Raw genomic sequence first — 18,523 nt, 5'->3', positions numbered from 1 at the left:
TAATTCAGTTCCTGTGTAGCCAAGTTTACATTCCGTGTAGTAGTGATATCTTATGATGTTTCTCTTTCTGTGTGACTTATTTCACTTAGAATCATTGTACCTGAATCCACTCATTATGCTGCTACGGGCCTGATGACATAGATTTCATTGCTGAGTGATATTGCATTGTACGTAAGTACCACAACTTCTTTATCCATTTTTCGCTTCCTGTGATATTGAACTTGTACCATAAATGAGGTTCTTGTAAACATGGCCGGCCCAAACTTTGTGGTTGCTGTGTCTTTTTGATTTTAATTTCCCTAAGATATAGGACCTTAAGTGGAAGTGCCATAGGCTCTGTTGCTTTGTTTTTTGGATGTTTCAGGAAACACCATACACTTCTCCAGAGTGGCTGTTGGCAATTTACATCCCGCCCATCAGCATAACAAGGCTCCCAGTTCTCCATGGCCTGTCCTGCCTTTCTGGATTTTACACTTTTTTCAGATGTCCCTTTGGACCGGGGGGCAGTGAGACTTCATTGTAGTGCAGATTTCCTTTGCAAGCTTGCTTGGTTGGCCAAAAAGGGCGTATGCGTTTTTTCGTGAATATATTCAGGAAAAAACGCATACGCACTTTTTGGCCAAGTGCATCATTGTGGACGTTCTGCCTCTTTTCTTATGCTTTACATGCAATTCCTGTCTACCTCCTGAAATCGGTTTCCTGCAATTCTGCCCCACTTTCAAGTCCTCTTGGCAGCCTTACTTCAATATATTTTGGACGATAGCTGTCATTTATAACTCTGCAGGTTTGTTAGTTACAGTGCCCCTGAGCTCCTTTCTTCAACTCGCTTTCTTGTGAGCTGGCCGCAACACCGCAGGATTGCTTCTGGCAATAGTGTGGTTCCGGCATGGCACACTGAGCCTTTGGTTAATTCCTCTTCCTGGTGGGATATGAGAGTTAAATTTGCCCGTCCAGATGCCTCCAGCTAGTCTCTCATTGGTTCTCCCTTTTCCTGTTCATTTTCCGCAGAAATTGCAAACTGGGCCAAACAGGAGGTTAAAGGCACTGACTCTCCAAGTGGGGAGAGTGTTAGTAAAGCGTCTGGAATGTTGCACCCGAGTACCAGGGGACAAAAACTGAGACACATTTGAACACGTTTCCCGATCACACGGTGGATCATACTCTGGGTTACACATGCATGTTTTAGCTGAAGGAAGAATCCCTTAAACCTGGAGAGTTGAGACCCATGGAATGGTACCATGCAATATGACTTCAAAGGGTCTGCATTTGCTCACAGAACCTCACCAATCCTATCACTGCTGTGCTTATGCCGCTGTACACACGCTTGATTCTCTTTCGGAGACATATAAATCCATAGGTTTTAAGTTTCTTACTAGTCAGGTATATTCTTAGACGATTAATATGGGGTGTTGAGTCCACTTCGTTGAGCAAGGAGTAGCTCTTGTCTATTACATATTTGGCTTATGGAACCGTATCTGTGCCAATTTCAATCTCTGGTTTCATGCAGCACCCCAACTCACCATTCCCCTTAAGCAAGCATAAGTTGGTATTCTACATTTGAGACCCTGTTCTTTTTTGTAATTCAGTTCCTGTGTAGCCAAGTTTACATTCTGTGTGTTAGTGATATCTTATGATGTTTCTTTTTCTGTGTGACTTATTTCACTTAGAATCATCGTACCTGAATCCACTCATTATGCTGCTACGGGCCTGATGACATAGATTTCATTGCTGAGTGATATTGCATTGTACGTAAGTACCACAACTTCTTTATCCATTTTTCGCTTTCTGCGATATTGAACCTGTACCGTAAACGTGGTTCTTGTAAACAGAGCCGTCCCAAACATTGGGGTGGCTGTGTCTTTTTGATTTTAATTTCCCTAAGCTATAGGACCATAAGTGGAAGTGCCCTAGGCTATGTTGCTTTGTTTTTTGGATGTTTCAGGAAACACCATACACTTCTCCAGAGTGGCTGTTGGCAATTTACATGCCGCCCATCAGCATAACAAGGCTCCCAGTTCTCCATGGCCTGTCCTGCCTTTCTGGATTTTACACTTTTTTCAGATGGCCCTTTTGACTGAGGGGCAGTGAGACTTCATTGTAGTGCAGATTTCCTTTGCAAGCTTGCTTGGTTGGCCAAAAAGGGCGTATGCGTTTTTTCCTGAATATATTCAGGAAAATACGCATACGCCCTTTTTGTCAAAGTGCATCATTGTCCACGTTCTGAGTCTTTTCTTATGTTTTCAGTGCAATTCCAGTCTACCTCCTGAAATCGTTTTCCTGCAGTTCTGCCTTGCTCTCAGTGCCTCTTCATAGCCTTACCTCAATATACGTTTGGAAAATAGTTGGCCTTTATAACTCTGCAGGTTTTTGAATTGCAGTGGCCCTTAGCTCCATTTTTCTGCTCTTATTTTTGTGATCTTGCCTCATATCCACAGGATTTCTTCAGTCCCTATTCTTCTTCTGGGACGCCTTGCTCTGACTTTGGTTAATTTTTCTTCCTGATGTGAAATTAGAGTGACATGTGCCCATTGAAACCGCTACAGCTATTTTCTCACTGGTTCCCCCTATTCCCATTCATCCTCCGCACTAACTGCAGACTGTGCGATACCGGAACTTAAAGGCATTGACTCTCCATGTGGAGATGTTGTTAGTAAAGTGGCTGGAATGTTGATCCGGAGCCCCAGGAGAGGAAAATGAGGTGCATTTTAGAAACCTTTCCCGATCATATGCTATACCATCTGCTGGATTTCTCATGCATGGTTTAGCTGTAGGAAGATTCCCTTCAACTTGGAGTGTTGGGACCCTTGGAATAAGTAGCATGAAGTATTGCATTAAACTTTCGGCAGTTGCTCACCAAAGCTCTCCAATCCTTTCAGCCCCAAGTGTCCAGCCTTATGTCTTATCCAGCTGTGGGTTTATATGTGGTCATTCCAGGTTGCTTCACAGCCCCTGAGCGAATTTTGTAAGAATTTTTCTCTCTTTCATTGTTTCTGCGTTTTGGTTTTAAAATTTATTTCTATAATGAGGTTTAGCTCATTTTCACTGCTGTGTTTGTGCTGCTCTGCGCACACTTGATTCCCTTATGGAGAGATATCAATACATGGGTTTTAAGATTCTTATTACTCAGATATATATATTTCTCTGCGGTGTATAGGGTGTGTTGAGACCAGTTCATTGAGCAAGGTGTAGATCTTGTCTGATACCTATTTGGTTTATTGAACGGTATCTGTGCTAATTTCAAACTCTGGTTTTATGCATCACCCCACCTCTCCTTTCCCCTTAAGCTGACATAAGTGTGTTTTCTAAATGTGAGACACTGTTCTGTTTTGTAATTCATTTTTTGTGCAGCCATATTTATCCTCCCTCTATAAGTGATATCTTATGATATGTTTCTTTTTCTGTTTGACTTATTTCAAGTAGTATTATCGCACCTAAATCCACTCTTTATCCTTCTACTAGCCTTATTACATTGATTTCATGGTGAAGAGATATTCCATTGTACATAAGTACCACATTTTCTTTATCCATTGTTCTCTTTCCTGGGATATTTAAGGTGTACTGAAGTTGAGGTTCTTGTAAACAGAGTAGCCCTAAACTGTGGTGTGCTTGTGTCTTGTTGATTTTTAGACTTCCCTAGATATACTCCCGTGATTGGAAGTGCCCTATGCTCTGTCGCTCTGTTTTTTAGATGATTTAGGAACCACCATACACTTCTCCAGAGTGGCTCTCGGCAGTTCACACACTGTCCATCAGCGTATAAAGGCTCCCTGTTCTCCATGGCCTGTCCTGCATTTCTGGTGTTTACAATTTTTTCGGATGGCCCTTTTGACCGGTGGGAAATGAGACTTCTTTGTTGTGCACATTTGCATTGCTTGCTTGCTTGGTTGCCCATAAAGTGCGTATGCGTTTTTTCCTGGATATATTCAGGAAAAAACGCATACTCCCTTTTGGGCCAACTGCATCGTTGTCGAAATTCTGCCGCTTTTCATGTGCTTTAAAGGCGAGTCCAATCTATCTCTTGAAATCTGTTTCTTGCAATTCTGTCTTGCATTCAGATCCTCTTCTTTGCCTTACCTCAACATATTTTTGGACGTTAGTTTTCATTTATAACTCTGCAGGTTTGTGAATTGCAGTGACCCTGAGCTCCATTTTTTAAGTTGCTCTTTTGTGAGCTGGCCTCAAAACCGCAGGATTGCTTCAGGCCCTATTTTGGCTCCGGCGAGGCGGGCCGAGCCTTTTTTAAATTCTTATTCTTAATGGGAAATTAGAGTGACATGTGCCCGTCCAAACCCCTACAACTATTCTCTCATTGGTTCCCCCTCTTCCCGTTCATCCTCCTCACAATTTGCAAAATGTGTGAAACATAAATTTAAATGTGCTGATTCTCTAAGTGGGGAGATTCTAAGTAACGTGGCTGGAATGATGAACAGGAGCACCAGGAGAGGATAAATGAGGTGCATTTTAGACACATCTCCCGATCACATGGTGTACAGTCCTCTGGGTTTTCCATGCATGTTTTAGCTGTAGGAAGATTCCTTGAACCTGCAGATTTGGGACCCATTGAATGGGTACCAGGTAGTATTACTTTAAAGGGTGTGCATTTCCTCACCCAACCTCACATTTCTCTTAGCGCGAACAGTTTCCAGCCTTATGTCTCATCCTGCTGTGGGTCTAGATGTGTTCAATCCATGTTGCATCACCGTCCCTGAGGAAAAGTTGTAAGAGGTTTTCTCTGTCTCTCTGTCGTTTATTTTTTTCAATTTATTACTATATTGGTTACAGCTGATTTTCAAAGCTCTGTTTCTTGCTGCTGTACATCCACTTGATTCACGTACAGAGAGACATCAATAAATTCTTTTTCAGATTCTTACCAGTCATAGATATTCTTTTCCGGTGACTTGAGTGTGCTGAGTGCAGTTCTTTTAGCTACCGTGTAGGCCTTGTTGATTATCAGTTTGGTATTTGGAATGGTATCTTTGCTAATTTCAACCTCCTGGATGATGCCTCACCCCTCCCCACCTTTCCCGTTTAGCAGCCTCACGCGTGTTTTCTACATATTTGACTATGTTTTTGTTTTGTAATTTATTTCATGTGTAGCCATTTTGGATTCCACCTTTAAGTGATATCTTATGATATGTGTCTTTTTCTTTTTGAATTATGTCACTTAGAATGATCATACGTAACTCCTCCGGAGTTGTTACAACTGGCCATATTTCATTGATTTCCAGGCTGAGTAATATTCCACTCTACATAAGTACCACATCTCTATCCATTTTTTCCCTCCAGAGACATTTAAGTTATATCCTAGTCGAGGATCTTTTAAACAGAGAGGCAGTAAACATTGGGGTGCCTGTGTCCTCTCGATTTTTGTTTTTCCCAAGATATACGCCCATGAGTGCAAGTGCCCTATGCTCTGTAGCTCATTTTTTAGATGCTTCAGTAAACACAATACACTTCTCCAGAATGGCCGTTGGCCATATACATTTCCACTATAAGCCTCACAGGGCTCCCTCTTCTCCTTGCCCTGTCCTGCATTTCTGGTGTTTACACTTTATGAGGATGGCTCTTCTGACTGATGCGAAGTGATATCTTTTGTAGTATTGATTTCCAGTGCCCACCTGTTTGGTTGGCTAAAAAAGTGTATGCCCTTTTCTTGAATATATGCAGAAAAAAACGCATACAGCCTTTTTGGCCAACTGCAATGTTGGCAATGTTCAGCCCCTTTTCTTGTGCTTAATGGCGAGTCCTTTCTACCTCCTCAAATCCCTTTCCTGCCATTCTCCCTAGCTTACCAATCCTTTTCTCTGACTTTCCTCAAGACATTTTTCAGTGATAGATATTTTCAACTCTGCAGTTTCGTGAATTTTACTGCCCCTGAGTTCCATTGTTCAACTTGTGTTTATGGGAACTGGCCACAAAGCAGTGGGATTTCCTCAAGCCCTATACTGTTTCCATGGGCAACCCTAGCCTTTGGTCAATTCATCTTCCTGATTGGAAATTAGAGTGACATGTGCCTGTCTGAACACCTAGGACTTGTCTCTCATTGTTCCTCATCCTTCCGCTTCATCCTCTGGACAAATTCCAAACTGTACGCAACAGGATGTTGACAGTGTTGACATCTCCAAGTGGGGAGACTGTTAGTAAAGACGCTGGAGGGGTGAACCCGAGCACCAGGAGATGAGGAGATGAGATGCCTTTTCCAAACTCTTCCCGATCAGACGGTATACCATCCTCTGGATGTGACAGACATGTTTTAGCAGTAGGAAGAGTCCCATTCATGTAAGGAGAACACCAGGGCTTTTTCAAAATCAGTGTCTCCCCGAAACCCAAACTGGGGAGATTTTTAAGCTACGGCTACACATATGTTCATTAAGGGCCTTGGGAAGTAGGCAGAGTCCAAACTTTAGATGACTGAAGTCTTCAGGGTCAGAAGCACTCACCACCGGCTTCCCTTAGGTTACACTTTAACTGTCATTGATAGATGATGTCAATAAAAATATCTATTCTTTTTCCGATTATTTCCCCTTATAGGTTATTGCACAATATTGAGTGTAGTTCCCTGTGCTATACAGTAGTTCCTTGTTGATGATCTATTTTATACATAGCAGTGTGTATGTGTTAATTCCAAACTGTTAATTTATCCCTCCTCCCACCTTTCCCCTTTGGTAATAATAAATTATAAGATTTTATACTTCTCAGAAATGGGGGAGCTGAAAGAGAGGTATCATTTTCAATGGAAAAGCATTTAAAACAAGATTGAAGCTTTAACCAAGATTATTAGATGTACATCCTTGGAAAGAAATCACTTCATTTCTCTAATATTGACCTGACAAATAAGACAAACCTTTTCACTGAACTTGCTTATAATAAAGTGATGGAAATATCAAATGGAAGTGTTAGAAACATCTTATTTTACCCGAGCCTTATAAACTGTTCTATGTTAACTACAGTTTGGCTCACACATCTGTTCATTGAAGTTACAATAGTCTCAATTTCTGTTACTGATCCTCCAGAGTGGACCCCAACAAGGGTCCCCCTGCCCAGTGTCATTGGGGCCAACAGATCGAGACTGAGTTTGGTTCCCAAGCAAAGGAAACTTTATATTTTGATCAGAGAATGGAGAGGTGAGAGCATGCACTACCCCGTGGGCTGTGGGCTGGGCTGCTGTGTAGAGATCCTGTCAGAGTCAGTGAGAGGGAGGGGGCGGAGCTCTCAAGGGCCGGGTTGGCTGCAGCTCAGGCTCTATATCTCGGAGTCTGCACTGGGCCCCAGGAGCTGAGGTGTCGACCCAGCCATTCTGCACCAGGAAATCTGGTCTGAAGTGCCGGGTGTGGAACCTCTGCATGCGGGACCCTAGGAGCACGTGAAATTAGACAAAGCACAAAGGATAAAAAAGGTCAGACTTGACTTTATTGCCCACATTCTATTTTTATCTCCCAGGGATTTTTAATGGGCTTTGCTGGGGACAAACCCCTCCTCTGCCTTTTGTCCCGTTCCTCATTCTTGGAGTGCTGAGGGTGCAGACCCTTCTTCTGTAACTGCTGAGTGCTGAGTTGGGAGCCCTCATACCAGGGGACGAGGGTCAGAACTTCTCCCCAGCAGCCTCCAGGTGACGTTGATTGGCCCCAGGACCCCTGCCTCCCTGCTCGTCCGCCTGAGCACCAGCATTGGAAGTGTTATAGATTCTAATGACCTTTAAGGGTCCAGGAAAGAGATGTGCAGAGACGCTGTGGGGGCCGGTTTCACCCCGCCCCACATTTGTTCGGCCACCTTAGGCTGACCGTTTCTGCCAGCCTAGATGCTCTGACCAGTAGTCTGCTCTTTCTTCAATTAGGCCCCTGAATTAACGTAAAAACAGCACCAGGTGTCAGAGCCCTGCCCGCTCAACTCCCAGACAGTCCAGGGTCAGTGGTGATCAAGGACCATGATGGCCACTGAGTCAACAGCCTTTTGAAGTAAACAGGAGTCCAGCCGGTCTTATTGGCCACCATCATCACGGTGTCTGTAGGCTTTTCTATGGTGACAGTGTGATATACGGTTCCCCCGCCAAGATTATTAGCTCCCCTCCGGGTGCAGGAAGTCCTGCAAGCAGTAGTCTACTCCTTCGGGACACACTATTGTTGTTTTATGAGAGAAACTCCAGGTCAAGTGATGTTCACACGAGTCGTCATGGTGCCCTGTTGCCCCCGGTTATCTCTCTGGATGTTGGAGTTGGAGGGCCTCCTCACTCGAGGTCGGTGTGCCCACGGAGTGAACCCTGCAACTTCAGGGCATGATTGGTGATTAGGATCACCACGTGGGGTCCTTTTCCCTTAGGAGGGAGGTGGCCTTTTGGGCTGCTGATTTCCAGGTTTTTAGATACCGCCAGTATCTTGGCCAGATGTGGCAGTGGGCCAAGCCCCTTGGTGACTGTAGTTTATCCTACCTGGATGGCATTCTTGCGTTGTTCCATTTCAAGTGGTCCCAGTTTTTGCACTAATTCTCCAATGGCGATTCACCTTTCACTGGGAATGGAAAGGTCAAAGGGTTTAGCTCAATTAGGGAGTTCCAGGGCAAGGGTCTGAATTGACTGCTCTTTCCATTCTTGAAAGGCCACTTCTGGATTCTGTTCAAAAGGATCATCATCTTTTCCTTTCAGTGTTTCATATAGAGGCCCAGCTAGTAGACTGTAGTTAGGGATCCAGAAGCAGCAAACCCTGGCCTCCCCAGGAACCCTTAAGCTGTCTTCTAGTTTTAGAAAGGGGTAAGGCTGCAAATGGTTTCTTCCCTTTCCTGGGATGGGCTTCTCTGACCTTGTGTGAGAATGAAGCCCAGGCAGGTCACTGCAGTCTGTGATATTTGAGCTTTTCCTTGGACAACTTCTATCCTTTATTGGCTTGGTAGTTCAGAGGTCTCCTTAGTAGGGCTGGCGATCAGAATGTCGTCTGCATATTGAAGGAGGGTTTCCTTTTCCAGAGGTAGAACTTTTCGGTCTTTAGCTAAGCTTTCCCCAAAGATGGTGTGGGAATTTTTGAACCCTTGGGGCAAGACAGCCCGGAAGTATTGTTTTAGTTGTATGTTGAGTCCTGCCACTCACAAGCCAAAATTTCTTGTGACTCTGGGACTAATGGAATACAAAAGAAGGCATCATTGAAGACTAATACAGAATACCATGTCCTGGTGGTTGGTAGAATGACCAGCAGGGTGTAGGAATCAGGAGCAACTGGAGGTATATCCTCGGTGGCTTCACTGACTGTCCTGACATCCTTTACCAGGTCCCCAGCAGCCCATGGGGCTCTCGTGGTCAGGCCAATCCCAGGATATGGAGCTCTCCTGGGCAGGTACCCCACCCCCAACCCAGCCCACGGGGCTCTCATGGTCAGGCCCCTCCCAGGATACAGAGCTACCCTTGCAGGTACCGTGGCAGGGCTGGGCACACAGGAACCGTGCACATAGCCCTCATTGAAGAGCACCCCCAGCTCACCTGTTGCTCAGAGCTGACACAGAGCACCTCAGAGCAGGACTTGAACTAACAAACAGCAGCTCCGACAGGTCTGTGACCCTGGGCATCACTCTGTGTGGCCTCCCTCCACCTGGTCTTCCAGAGACTTCCACTGCACCCGGGGCACCAGGCCTCTGTCTCCAACCACCACCCACCCCTCCTCTCCCTGACTCCTGGGTTCCTCTCATTAGGAGAGGGTTTTCTTGAAGTTGTCTCCCACTCATGGGCCAGATAAAATGATTAGAAAACAAGCCAAAGCTGCAGCCCCTTGTCTATCCTGACTCTCAGGAGCCCACACCTGTTCCTTGGACCTGGCTGGTTCAGCAAGTTCCATTTTCTGCAACTGTGAGCCCCTGAGGGGTGATGATTGGCTGACCTGGGCAGCCTTACCATGCCGGCCAGCCCTCCCCAGGTGTGCCTGGGTTGAGATCAATATAAATACCACTCCAGGCAGCAAAAGCCCCTGCAGCTGTGCCTGACGCCATTTTCTCTGCCCTGTCAGCAGTCTCGGGGCTGGGCTGGTGGGAGGGAGTGAGAGGCCACGGCTTTGTGGGTGGCCCAGTGTGAGTGGGGTTCTACTGGACTTTCTGCAGCAGTTGCCAGGCTGCCACCTGCTAAAGAAGAGGATGTGTCACCCATACCTGCTGCTGGAATTTCTCCCTGGGCAGAGGTGAGGAAGGAAAAAAGCAGTGGGGGCAGGGACAGGACGGGTATCTCAGGCAGGGAAATGGAAATCTTCCAGAAGAGCACCCAGGGCCAGGACCATCCTGGCTGGCCTGCAGGCACCAAGTCAGCTGGCATGCTGTCACTCGTGTGGCTCCATGGCCCTTCCTCTAGGCTTTCAAGTCCTTGTATATATTCAGGTGTTTTACCTGGGAAGGGCGGGAACAGTTCAGCAGCAACTGGCCTGGGGCTCAGCTCAGGTTTACTCACAGATGCCTCGGCAGGTGCCCCAGCTTTGCAATGAGGATGCTTGTTGTGTGGGGGCTGCTGGCTGAATGGGAGACGATTCCCCACCACTGACCAACTTCAGAATTGTTTACAACTGGAGCAAGTGCCCTGATACGGTTTTCCTCTGAGTAACTGATGGGTTCTGTTTTTTTTTTTTCTCTTTTTTGTTTTTGGTTCAAGGTAGATTTTATTCCTCTTTTTTGTATTTACAGATATAAGCATGGAAATAATTTATTCATATAAATGTATGTGAAGGGAATAATTGTTTTTTCTGTTTTATTTTTTAAATTTTATTTCTTTTTAATTTTGAATTTTATTTTATATTTTTATACAGCAGCTTCTCATTGGTTATCTATTTTATACATATAAATGTTTACATGCCAATCTCAATCTCTCAACTCCTCCCACCACCACCCCTCCAAGAGCTTTCCCCCCTTGTTGTCCATACGATTGTTGTCTACATCTGTTGCTCTATTTATGCCTTGCAAAACAGTTAATCTGTACAGTTTTTCTAGGTTCCACATATATGCATGAATATACAAGATTTGTTTTTCTCTTTCTGACTTACTTCACTCTGTATGACAGTCTCTAGATCCATCGACGTCTCTACAAATGACCCAATTTCATTCCTTTCATGGCTTAGTAATATTCCATTTTATATATGTACCACATCTTTATGCATTCGTCTGTCTGTGGGCATTTAGGTTGCTTCCATTACCTCGATATTGTAAATAGTGATGCAATGAACATTGCGGTGAATGTCTCTTTTTGATTTATGGTTTTGTCTGGGTATATGTCCAGTCCTGGGATCGCTGTATCATATGGTAATTCTATTATTAGTTTCTTAAGAAACTCCATATTGTTCTCCATAGTGACTGTATCAACTTATATTCCCAACAATAGTGGAAGAGGGTTCCTTTTCTCCACACCCTTTCCAGCATTTGTTGTTTGTAGATTTTCAGATGATGCCCATTCTAACAGGTGTGAGGTGATACCTCATTGTTGAGTCCATTTCGTTGAGCAGGGGGTAGGTCTTGTCTATTACATATTTGGCTTATGGAACGGTATCTGTGCTAATTTCAATCTCTGGTTTTATGCAGCAACCCCTTAACTCACCTTTCCCTTTAAGCAAGCATAAGTTGGTTTTCTAATCTTGAGACCCTGTTCTGTTTTGTAATTCAGTTCATGTGTAGCCAAGTTTACATTCCGTGCATTAGTGATACCTTATGATGTTTCTTTTTCTGTGTGACTTATTTCACTTAGAATCATCATGCCTCAATCCACTCATTATGCTGGTACAGGCCTGGTGACACAGATTTCATTGCTGAGTGGTATTCTGTTGTACGTAAATACCGCAACTTCTTTATCAATTATTTGTTCTCTGGGATATTTAACTCGTACTGTAGAAGAGGTTCCTGTAAACAGAGCCGTCCCAAATTTTGGGGTGGCTGTGTCTTTTTGATTTTAATTTCCCTAAGCTATAGGACCATAAGTGGAAATGCCCTAGACTCTGTTGCTTTGTTTTTCAGATGTATCAGGAAACACCATACACTTCTCCAGAGTGGCTGTTGGCAATTTACATCCCGCCATCAGCATAACAAGGCTCCTTTTTCCCCATGGCCTGTCTTGCCTTTCTGGATTTTACACTTTTCTCAGATGGCCCTTTAGACCGGGGGGAAGTGACACTTCATAGTAGTTCGCATTTCCATTGCAAGCTTGCTTGGTTTGCCAAAAAGGGCATATGTGTTTTTTCCTGAATATATTCAGGAACAAACTCATACGCCCTTTGTTGCCAAGTGCATCATTGTCAATGTTCTGCCTCTTTTCCTATGCTTTAAATGCAATTCCAGTCTACCTCCTGAAATCGGTTTCCTGAAATTCTGCCCCGCTTTCAAGTCCTCTTCGTAACCTTACTTCAATATATTTTTGGACGTTATCTGTTATTTATAACTCTCCAGGTTTGTGAATTACAGGGTCCCTGAGCTCCTTTCTTCAACTCGCTTTCTTGTGAGCTGGCCGCAAACCCGCAAGACTGCTTCAGGCCCTAATCTGCTTCTGGCAGGGCATGCTGAGCCTTTGGTTAATTCCTCTTCCTGGTGGGAAATGAGTGTTAAATATACCCGTCCAGACACCTACCTCACTCTCAACCCCTTGGTGATGTGGGTCCTCTGGTTTGTGGCCACCTTTGCTGGGTTCCTCACCTTTCGATGATGTGGCCCCACTAGTGTGAGGACACTCCTGCTTGGTTCTCATCCACGTGGTTATGTGGACCCCCTGGTGAGAGTCTGTTCCTGGCTTTGTTCCTCACCCACCTGTGAGGGAGACCCTCTGCTGATAGGTCACTCCTGCATGGCTGGCACACATTGCCTTGGTGAAGTCAGCCGTGTGGTGGCAGTTGGAGCGTGCTGGGAATCTCCTCCCCCCGGTGATGAGGACCCTCTTGCGTCAGGCCCTAACTGCTGGACTCACCAACTTTTCTTAGGGAGCCCGGTGATGCTTTGGCACTCCTCTTAGGATCCCATCTCCATGGGGTTGTGGGCCTTCTGCTCTGAGGTCCCAATGGCTGGGTTGTTCACATTTTCATGATGTGGGCTCTCTGGTGTTCACAGAAGCCTGGATCCCATAGCCTCTGTGCTCTTGGCCGCCTGCTGGGAGGCTCCAACTGCTGGATTCCTCACTTTTTTAACTTTTTGGGCCCTCTGTTGTGAGGATCCTCCTGCCTGCCTCACTCCCATCCCCTTCGTGATGTGTGTCGTCTGGTTTGAGGCCACATGTGCTGGGTTCCTCACCTTTCGATGATGTGGGACCAATGGTCTTAGGAGACTCCTGCCTGGTTCACATCCCCTTGGTGATGTGGGCCCTCTGTTGAGAGTCTGATCCTGGCTGGGTTCCTCAACCATCTGTGAGGTGGGCCGTCTGCTGTGAGGTCACTCCTGCCTGGCTTGCTCACCTCGCCTTGTGGACATGAGCCCTCTGGTGGCACTTGGAGCCTGCTGGGAGCCTCCTCTCCTCGGTGATGAGGGCCCTCTGGCATCAGGCCTTAACTGCTGGGCTCCCCACATTTTGTGATGTGCGCCCAGTGGTGCGAGGACACTCCAGCCAGGTTCACATCCCCATTGGGATGTGGGCCTTCTGCTCTGAGGTCCCAAAGCCTGGGTTGCTCACAGTTTCATGATGTGGGCTCTCTGGTATTAGTTCACTCCTGCCTGCATCCCATAGCTTCTGTGCTCTGGGCCGCCTGCTGGGAGGTTCCAACTGCTGGATTCCTCACCTTTCTTATTCTTTGGGCCCTCTGATTTTAGGCTACTCCTGCCTGCCTCACTCCCATTCCCTTTGTGATATGTGTCCTCTGATTTGAGGCCACATGTGCTGGGTTCCGCACCTTTCGATGATGTGACCCCACTGGAGGGAAGACAGTCCTGACTGGTTCCCATCCCCTTGCTGATGTGGGCCCTCAGCTGAGAGTCTTCTCCTGGCTGGGTTCCTCACCCTTCTGTGAGGTGGGCCCTCTGCTGTGAGGTCAATCATGCCTGTCTGGCACAGGTCACCTTGGCGACGTGGGCCCTCTGGTGGCAGTTGGAGTGTGCTGGGATCCTCCTTCCCTCAGTGATGAGGGCCCTCTTGCCTTAGGCCATAACTGCAGGGCTCCCCACATTTTCTGATGTGCGCCAAGTGAGTGAGGAGACTCTTGCCAGGTTCCCATCCCCATGGCGATATGGGCCTTCTGCTCTGAGGTCAAAACGGCTGGCTTGCTCACAGTACCATGATGTGGGCCCTCTGTGAGTTCACTCCGGCAAGGATCCCTTATCATCGGTGCTCTGAGCCGCCTGCTGGGAGGTTCCAACTGCTGGATTCCTCAACTTTTTTATTCTATGTGCCCTCTGTTGTGAGGCTCCTCCTGCCTGCCTCACTGCCAGCCCCTTGGTGATGACTGTCCTATGGCTTGAGGCCACATGTGCTGCGTTCCTCACCTTTCGATGATGTGACCCCACTCGTGTGAGGACACTCCTGCCTGGTTTCCATCCCCTTGGTGATGTGGGCCTTCTGGTGACAGTCTTATCCTGGCTGGGTTCCTCACTCTTCTGTGAGGTAGGCCCTCTGCTGTGAGGTCAATACTGCCTGACTTGCACACATCACCTTGGTGACGTGGGCCCTCTGTTGGCACATGGAACCTGCTGGGAGCCTCCTGCCCTCGGTGATGACGGCCCTCTAGCATCAGGCTCTAACTGCTGGGCTCCCCACGTTTTCTGATGTGAGCCCAGTGATGCCAGGACACTCCTGTCAGGTTCCCATCCCCATGGGGATGTGGGCTTTCTGCTCTGAGGTCCCAATGCCTGGGTTGCTCACAGTTTCATGATGTGGGCTCTCTGGTGTTAGTTAACTCCTGCCTGCATCCCATAGCTTCTGTGCTCTCGGCCGCCTGCTGGGAGGTTCCAAATGCTGGATTCCTCACTTTTTTTATTCTTTGGGCCCTCTGTTTTTAGGCTCCTCCTACCTGCCTCACTCCCATCCCCTTTGTGATGTATGTCCTCTGATATGAGGCCACATGTGCTGGGTTCCTCACCTTTCGATGATGTGGCCCCACTGGTGGGAGGACAGTCCTGACTGGTTCCCATCCCCTTGGTGTTGTGGGCCCTCTGGTGAGAGTCTCATCCTGCCTCGGTTCCTCACCCTTCTGTGAGATAGGCCCTCTGCTGTGAGGTCACTACTGCCTGGCTGGCGCATGCCACCTTGTAGACGTGGGCCCTCTGTTGGCAGTTGGAACCTGCTGGGAGTCTCCTCCCCTCAGTTATGAGGGCCCCCTGGCGTCAGGCCCTAACTGCTGGGCTCCTAACTTTTTCTGATATGTGCTAAGTGGTGCAAAGCCACTCCTGCCAGGTTCCCATCCCAATGGGGATGTGGGCCTTCTGTTCTGAGGTCTCAACAGCTGGGCTGCTCACAGGTTCATGATGTGGGCCCTCTGCTGTGAGTTCACTGCGGCCTGGATCCCATAGCCTCGGTGCTCTGGGCCACTTGCTGGGAGGTTCCAACTGCTGGATTCCTCAACTTTTATATTCTATGGACCCTGTGTTGTGAGGCCAGTCCTGCCAGCCTCATTCTGAACCCCTTGGTGATGTGGTTCCTCTGGTTTGAGGACACATGTGCTGGGATCCTCACCTTTCGATGATGTTGTCCCACTGGTGTGGGGACACTCCTGCCTGGTTCCCATCCCTTGGTGATGTGGGCCCTCTGGTGAGAGTCTGATCCTGGCTGTGTTCCTCACCCTTCTGTGAGGTGGGCCCTCTGCTGTGAGGTCACTCCTGCCAGGCTGGCACACATCGCCTTGGCGACGTTGGCCCTCTGGTGGCAGCTGGAGCCTGCTGGGAGCCTCCTCCTCTCGGTGATGAGTGCCCTCTAGCGTCAGGCCCTAACTTCTGAGCACCCCACGTTTTCTGATGTGAGCCCAGTGATGCCAGGACACTCCTGTCATGTTCCCATCACCATGGGGATGTGGGCCTTCTGCTCTGAGGTCCCAATGTCTGGGTTGCTCACAGTTTCATGATGTGGGCTGTCTGGTGTTAGTTCACTCTGGCCTGGTTCCTCTAGCCTCTGTGCTCTGGGCCGCCTGCTGGGAGGTTCCAACTGCTGGATTCCTCACCTTTCTTATTTTTGGGCCCTCTGTTATGAGGCTCCTCCTGCCTGCCTCACTCCCAGCCCCTTGGTGATGGGTGTCCTATGGTTTGAAGCCACATGTTCTGGGTTCCTCACCTTTAGATGATGTGGCCCTACTCATGTGAGGACACTCCTGCCTGGTTCCAATCCATTTGGTGATGTGGGCCCTCTGGTGCGAGTCTGATCCTGACTGGGTTCGTCACACTTCTCTGAGGTGGGCCCTCTGCTGTGAGGTCATTCGTGCCTGGTTGGCACACATCGCCTTGGCGACGTCAGCCCTCTGGTGGCAGTTGGAGCCTGCTGGGAGCCTCCTTCCCTTGGTGATGAGGGTCCTCTGGCGTCAGGCCCTAACTGCTGGTCGCCCAAAATTTTCTGATACGTTCTCAGTGGTGCGAGGACACTCCTACCAGAATTCCATCCCCATGGGGATGTGGGCCTCCTGCTCTGAGGTCCCAATGGCTGGGTTGCTCAGTTTCATGACATGGGCCCTCTTCTGTGAGTTCACTGTGGCCTGGATCCCATAGCCTCGGTGCTCTGGGCCGCCTGCTGGGAGGTTCCAACTGCTGGATTCCTCACTTTTTTATTCTATGTGCCCAGTGTTGTGAGGTTATTCCTGCCTGCCTCACTCCGAGGTCCTTGGTGATGTGGGTCCTCTGGTTTGAGGACACATGTGCTGAGTACCTCAGCTTTCGATGATGTGGCCCCACTGATGTGAAGACACTCCTGCCTGGTTCCCATCCCCTTGGTGATGTGGGCCCTCTGGTGAGAGTCTGATGTTGGCTGGGTTTCTCACCCTTCTGTGAGGTGGGACCTCTGCTGTGAGGTAACTCCTGCCTGGCATGCTCACGTTGCCTTGGCAATGTGAGCCCTCAGGTGGCAGTTGGAGCCTGCTGGGAATCTCCTCCCCTCAGTTATGAGAGCTCTGGATAAAACACATATGCCCTTTTTTGCCAAGTGCATTATTTTCCAAGTTCTGTCTCTTTTCCTATGCTTTAAGAGCTACTCCCGTGTACGTTCTGAAATCAGTTTCCAGCAATTCTGCCCGGCATTCAAGTCCTCATCGCAGCCTTACTTCAGTATAATTTTGGATGATAGCTGTCATTTATAACTCCGCAGGTTTCTGAATTACAGTGCCCCTGAGCTCCATTCTTCAACTCGCTTTCTTGTGAGCTGGCCGCAACACCGCAGGATCTCCTCAGGCCCTAACCTAGTTCCAGCATGGCATGCAGAGCCTTTGGTTCATTTATCTTCCTGGTGGGAAATGAGAGTTAAATTTGCCCGTCCAGACACCTACAGATAGTCTCCCATTGCTGCTCCTTATTCCTGTTCATCTTCCGAAGAAATTGCAAACTGGGCCAAACAGGAGGTTAAAGGCACTGACTCTCCAAGTGGGGAGAGTGTTAGTAAAGCGTCTGGAATGTTGCACCCGAGTACCAGGGGACGAAAACTGAGATACATTTGAACACGTTTCCCGATCACACGGTGGATCATACTCTTGGTTCCACATGCATGTTTTAGCTGAAGGAAGAATCCCTTAAACATGGAGAGTTGAGACCCATGGAATGGGTACCATGCAATATGACTTCAAAGGGTCTGCATTTGCTCACCAAACCTCACCAATCCTATCACTGCTGCGTTTATGCCACGGTACACACGCTTCATTCTCTTCCGGAGACATATAAATCCATAGGTTTTAAGATTCTTACTAGTCAGGTATATTCTAAGGCGTTTAATAGGGGGTGTTGAGTCCACTTCGTTGAGCAAGGAGTAGCTCTTGTCTATTACATATTTGGCTTATGGAACGGTATCTGTGCTAATTTCAATCTCTGGTTTTATGCAGCACACCAACTCACCTTTCCCCTTAAGCAAGCATAAGTTGGTTTTCTACATTTGACACCCTGTTCTGTTTTGTAATTCAGTTCTTGTGTAGCCAAGTTTACATTCCGTGTAGTAGTGATATCTTATGATGTTTCTTTTTCTGTGTGACTTATTTCACTTAGACTCATCGTACCTGAATCCACTCATTATGCTGCTACGGGCCTGATGACATAGATTTCATTGCTGAGTGATATTGCATTGTACGTAAGTACCAAAACTTCTTTATCCATTTTTCGCTTTCTGTGATATTGAACTTGTACCGTAAACGAGGTTCTTGTAAACAGAGCCGTCCCAAACTTTGGGGTGGCTGTTTCTTTTTGATTTTAATTTCCCTAAGCTATAGGACCATAAGTGGAAGTGCCCTAGGCTCTGTTGCTTTGTTTTTTGGATGTTTCAGGAAACACCATACACTTCTCCAGAGTGGCTGCTGGCAATTTACATCCTGCCCATCAGCATAACAAGGCTTCCAGTTCTCCATAACCTGTCCTGCCTTTCTGGATTTTACACTTTTTTCAGATGGCCCTTTTGACCGGGGGCCAGTGAGACTTCATTGTAGTGCAG

The sequence above is a fragment of the Leucopleurus acutus genome, assembly GCF_964270905.1.
Source record: "Leucopleurus acutus genome assembly, chromosome: 1".
Lineage (NCBI taxonomy): Eukaryota > Metazoa > Chordata > Mammalia > Artiodactyla > Delphinidae > Leucopleurus > Leucopleurus acutus.
Note: the sequence above shows the minus strand (reverse complement) of the source record.